We start from the raw sequence: 5,687 nt of genomic DNA, 5'->3' as shown, positions 1-5,687 counted from the left end.
GAATAATTATAAAATATAAAATAACAATATATATTAATTAGTAGATGGAACAAAATTTTCAAATAATCTAGAAAATCCAAAATTTTATGACACATTTCATAGTTAACCCTCTCTAATGTGACAGTTTTTGATTCACGAAAAGAAATATCACCGTTGATTACAATTTTACATTTTGTTTCGAGAAGCAAGATTTATTATTCTAAAAAAATTTGCCGGTAATAATGTAATAGTACAACAATGTAACGCAGTAGTATAGCAATAAACTAATAAAATGTAGCTAAAGACCTACTTAACTGTCAAGTCACGTGTCGTTATAGAGGCTTAATTCTACAATAATATTGCTAAGTACCAAAGAATTCCTTCGAAAACTCCTTACAATACACTTTTATATTTTACGTATCAACCCTTTACACTCGAAGGCCAAATCAGAGTTTGTATACTAAATAAAATTGATGAAATTTTTTAAAACTAACATAGAAATAAACCACTAATCGATATAACTATTTTATTGCAATACTTCATTAAAAATTGGTTCTTTCAGACTATTTCACTGCTTAGACCTCTAACATACGGTGAGCAATGTACAAAGGTCCATGGGCCTGCTGCCCTAAAAAATATCAGCTTTAAGGGTGGCTCCATTAATTATTTACCAAGTGGTAAACAATAACGTCGTTCTTTAATCGCCTCTCGAGTGCAAAGAGATTAAATTCTACCTTCATTTTCCATACAATTTATCAAATTCCACTATTTCCACGTGTCTAATTCTCTAACGTCCAATTTTCCTCATCGCATCTCGACAAGTTCCAATTTCAACGATTTCACGCTAAATTGCCACGAGTTGTTGCCCAAGGGAACGTCGTCAATTGTCACAATTAGGCTGGTAGAAACCAACGACCACCGATTCCTCGTCGAAGGAACCCCTTTGATCCTCCTGCTAATTATCAGTGACAGAGGATAATAAGCGGGACAATAAATTTCTATCACAACCCGTTCATATTATCCCGCGTTGTTTCGTAACACCGGCTTGACCCTAATAGGCTCCTTTAATCTCTCTCTTTCTCTCGGTGGTGTTTTAACAGAGATCATAAATAATGCTCGATGTTTGCTCTACCTAATTCCCTATCCACGAGTTTTTCCCTCCTCCTCCTCCTCCTCCTTCTTCGTTTATGTTTAATTTTTCATTCTTTTCTAGTCCCTCTCCCTCTGTGTGTGAACACATTCGTCAACAGCGCGGTGCGTTTGCTCAACCTTAAACGCAACGCAGTCGCCTTTTGATCGCTTTAATTTTAATGGACTATAATCCGCCATCTCGAGAGCCATTCCAGCGGCCGTTTCAGATCCATTAAGTGCACTTTCCAATTGAACTTTTAAACCCACACCCGCTCCTCTAAGGCTGTTTAGACACGCATCAGGGTTTGTGCAGTTAGTTTATTGGATTATTGCGCGAGCACGCGAGCCTGCGCTGCTCTTACCGCGAAACATTTTGCGAATTAAACCGATCCCATGGTCGATAGAGAGAGATCGCTCTTTGCAACGGGTGTAGCTTTTTCTTTCGTTTCTTTTTTATTGTTCTTATCGATGAGTATAAATGTTGTAAAATTGATGGAATGTTTGGAATAACTTTTAAATTGAGCGGTCAGTAAGTTTGCTAACTTATGAAGGTGTCATGCGTTCCCTTTTATTATCTTCCATTCTGTCACGATAAATTATGAAATTTACAGTCTGCGAGCTTTTGTTAAAATAAAATTTTTTGAATAAAAATTAACGAGATTTGCAAACTTTTGACGACTTCGATTCGCCTTGCCCGCCTTTTTATTATCATCCATTCTATCACGATAAATTATGAAATTTAGAGTCTGCGAGCTTTTGTTAAAATAAAATTTTTTGAATAAAAATTAACGAGATTTGCAAACTTTCGGCGATTCTGATTGGCCTTTGCCGTCCAAATGAATTTCTATAAATACTCACCCGTTTTTATTTACAATTAAGACAGTTTGGATTTTCTAAATTTTCTAATTTTCATTAATCGAGGAAACAGTTTTATTCTTTGAAATTGCAATCGAAATAAAAATAAATACGCGTAAATTATTTTGAAACACATGAAATCCAACGTTGCTTGAAATTACTGTAAACTCATCCGTAAAATAGCTTTATTATCCAAGGGAATAGCCCTTTCATCGGCGAAATTTCTACTTAAACAAATATTGAAACGATAAATTATCCAGATAATTCGATCTCGGTTCTCGGGCCGAGAAAATCGGTGAAAGAGAGTGTGTCGCAAGAGGCCGACCATGATTGATTTTTATCGGTGTTGGTTAATTGGAAAATTACAGTTTACCGAGACTCGTTGGCCGGGCGAGAATTACACGACGGGTGTGAAAGTTTCAAGCAGAGGGAAACTCTCAGGCAATCTGTATGCAGATCGCGAACCCTTTCGGAAATTGCTTCATTACCAAATTGGAAATCGCTTCATTATATCGCGTCTCGAGCGTATGGATCGTCGCGTAGCGGTGTAATTTTAACAGCCGCGCCTAATGACAGGCTTTCTTAACAAGCCACCGGCTGAGATCTTATTCTGTGGGCGTTTCGTGAAATCTGGCTCGCGATTATGGTATTTGACAAATTGAATTTTCGAGGAAATTTGAATTTTTAGAGATCGGAAATTTTCCTGATTCGATATTTTCTCTTGTTCTCTGTATTAAACAATGTTCAGACTCACGGTGAATTTTGAGCGTAGTGATGTTTGATAAATTTAATTTTCGATAAAAATTTGAATTTCTAGAGATTGGAAATTTTCTGTTCATTCTTGGTGATTCAATATTTTTTCTCGTTCTCTGAATTAAACAATATTCAGACTCAAGATGATGACATTTACAGACAGAATTTTCTGTTCACTCTCGAAGATTCAACATTTTCTTCTGTCCTCTGTATTAAAATTTCATTTATTACAGTCATAAATGCAAGTATAAATTCATCGATCTTTATCACTTGAAATGCTCCTTAATTCTATCTTTGGAAATTCATTCTTAATATTAATTTAATGGTATTTTCAAATTGGATTTTCGATGAAAACTTTAAAAGAATTCTTAAAGATTGAAAATTTTCTGTTTACTCCAGATGATTCGCTATTTTCTCCTGTCCTCTGTATTCAAATTTCATTTGCTATAGTCATAAATCAAAGCACAGATCACTGATCTTTCAGATATTACTTAATCCTATCTTTGGAAACTCGAAATGAACCCTCGTTCTCCGTATCAAAATTCCATTCCTTCTACTACCAAATCAAAGCACAGATCCATAGATCACTCTTTCAGACCAGAACAGCCAAACTCGTGGAAACACCGAAAACTAAATTACACAAATTATTTTAAAATGCTTGAAATAAAGAAATAATTATACCTGCCAATTTATTTAACCCTAGTGCGTTCTTCTGTTCAACTACACACTTAAGGTCTTTGGGTCTTTTTTGACCCAATGTAATTTCTTATTTATTTTTTATAATTATGAGTAACAATTTTTACTATCAGCACGCCATATGAACCTACACAATAAACGTTTAATATAATGTTAAGAAAACATAAACTTGATAACAGCAGAAGATATTAAAAATATAAGAAGACAACGGGTCGAAAAAGAAAAGACCGCACTAGTAGTATACCTAAATATATCAGAGCAGAAGAAGAAGAAAAAAGTACATTCAACTTCGATTGTTCAATCCTTAAAAATCACTTCACCATTCCACTTTCGACTATCTTTCCAATATCAAAGATCCTCGATAGAATATTAACCTTTCCTCGTAATTTTCGTTACTTCTAACAGAAAGGCTGGCAGAGATCCGCGAAACGCTTCGTTTCGCGTGGAAATCCGTGATTCCGTTGATAAAACGTCGGAACAAACGAGGTCGTGCGACGTTATCAGAAGGCGGAAACGGGGATTTTTACGCGAGGCCGTTTAAACACGCGGTATGTCGTGGCACGCGCTCACTATGCGCGCATATAGAACGCGACGGGAAAGAAAGAATGGGAAGAGAACGCGGTGTGCCACCTCGGAACAAGGCGGCCATTCACATCGAGCCGCTCGTAATTAACGTCAGCTGCTATAGCCCAGCCTCTGAGTACTTCCACTTACGCGCCTCGGCGCCGCGGCTCACTTCGCGTCGGCGTATTTACACGCCTGTAAACACGACCCCCTTTTTTCCCCTCTGTTTTCTTCTCTCTCTCTCTCTCTCTCTCTCTCTTCTTTTCTTCACCACCACAGAGCCGACCGTTTCGCGGTCTTATTCGATCGTGACGACAGCTTCGATCCATGAGATCATCTCTAGAGGCTGAGCGAGGAAACAGTGGAGAGAGAGAGGGAGGTTTAAGGAGGTTCGAAGTCCATTTATAGGACGCGTGAGATCGATTGTACGATACCGTTCAGGGTTAATGATTCGTTAATGATTGTTTAGGTATTCCGTGGCTTTTAATTGACTCGTGACGAGTGCTATATACGGCTGCTCATTTGTCGGATCGGTTAACTCCACGGAACAAGGAGTGGAGGGCATTGATGAAATTATTTTTAGAAATTTTAAAATTTTTATAAGCGTTTAAATCAGATTACTACGATCTATTTTGGAGTATGAAGTTAATCACATTATCTTCGGAAATAAATGATTTATCATTCAACGGCTATAATTTCTGTCATGCAGTGGTGTTAAGCGTAATTATTAAGGAAATTTCTTTCAAGTGTAAAAAAAATATGCATCAGTCATGTACTTTGGCAATAAAATTTTAAAAAATTCAAAAAAACTGAGCTAACCACTTTGGCCTGTGAACAGCTCGTATACCTAACACTGCCGCTGAAAAGTTTGGAGCACTGTTCGTTATTCGGATAAAAGCTTTTTCGAAACATATGTAGTAGTTTTATTAGAAATATTGTACTTATTACATTGGAATAGCATCACACACGTACGATGTAAGATTGAAATTAAAATTGTAATTCGACTGAGCTCTCGTTGGATGAATCGGACAGGAATAGAAAAAAAATGACAAACATCTACAACAGATCGGCAAAAATATTTATAAGAAGCTTGGAGCGATATTAAACCAGAAACAATTGAAAAAGTAATTGCCATAATAACAAAGTTATGTGAAGCGGTCATGTAAGAAAAAAGAGGATTCTTTTGCAAAGAAATACTTTCTTATTGTACTTTTTTTAAATAAGTACAAAATAATTATAACTTCTACTTTTAATTGTAATTAAGTACAGTTTCATTAACATAGCAGAAGAATATTTCCAATAAAACATTTATTTACTTAAAGGAAACTTCAGTTGTCTTGAAATCGTAATGTGCTCGAAACTTTCGAGCGGCAGTGTATGCATACCGTATTTTCGCGCGTATTTTTCGCATACTTATTTTCGTGAGATATTTTTAGGAAAGAAATAATATCGAAGTACTTTTTGGCATGGAATCTACAAGACTAAGAATACATACCGGTATAAATAGCTGTTTTTGAAAAAATTCCCTCGATTTTCGATTAGTAAAAAAATGGCAAGAACGTGCGGAAAATACGCGTGGAAATACTGTGTGTCCTGCCTGATTGTTTGAATAAAAATTGATCTCAATTTAGCATACATTGCAGACAAGATGATCGATAGATAAGAAATAAATTCAATAATAAATAAAAATAATTATAAATTCAAAAATA

General features: G+C 35.9%; 1 protein-coding gene across 1 annotated transcript in view; it reads left to right on the top strand.

Annotated features, from left to right (window-relative positions):
- LOC108576995 (fibrillin-2-like) overlaps window positions 1-5,687 on the top strand; it is a 34,675-nt gene that overhangs the window by 8,624 nt on the left and 20,364 nt on the right. The window lies entirely within an intron of this gene.

Source organism: Habropoda laboriosa, unplaced genomic scaffold (assembly GCF_001263275.1).
Source record: "Habropoda laboriosa isolate 0110345459 unplaced genomic scaffold, ASM126327v1 scaffold440, whole genome shotgun sequence".
Lineage (NCBI taxonomy): Eukaryota > Metazoa > Arthropoda > Insecta > Hymenoptera > Apidae > Habropoda > Habropoda laboriosa.
Note: the sequence above shows the minus strand (reverse complement) of the source record. Positions and strands in the feature narration are given on the sequence as shown.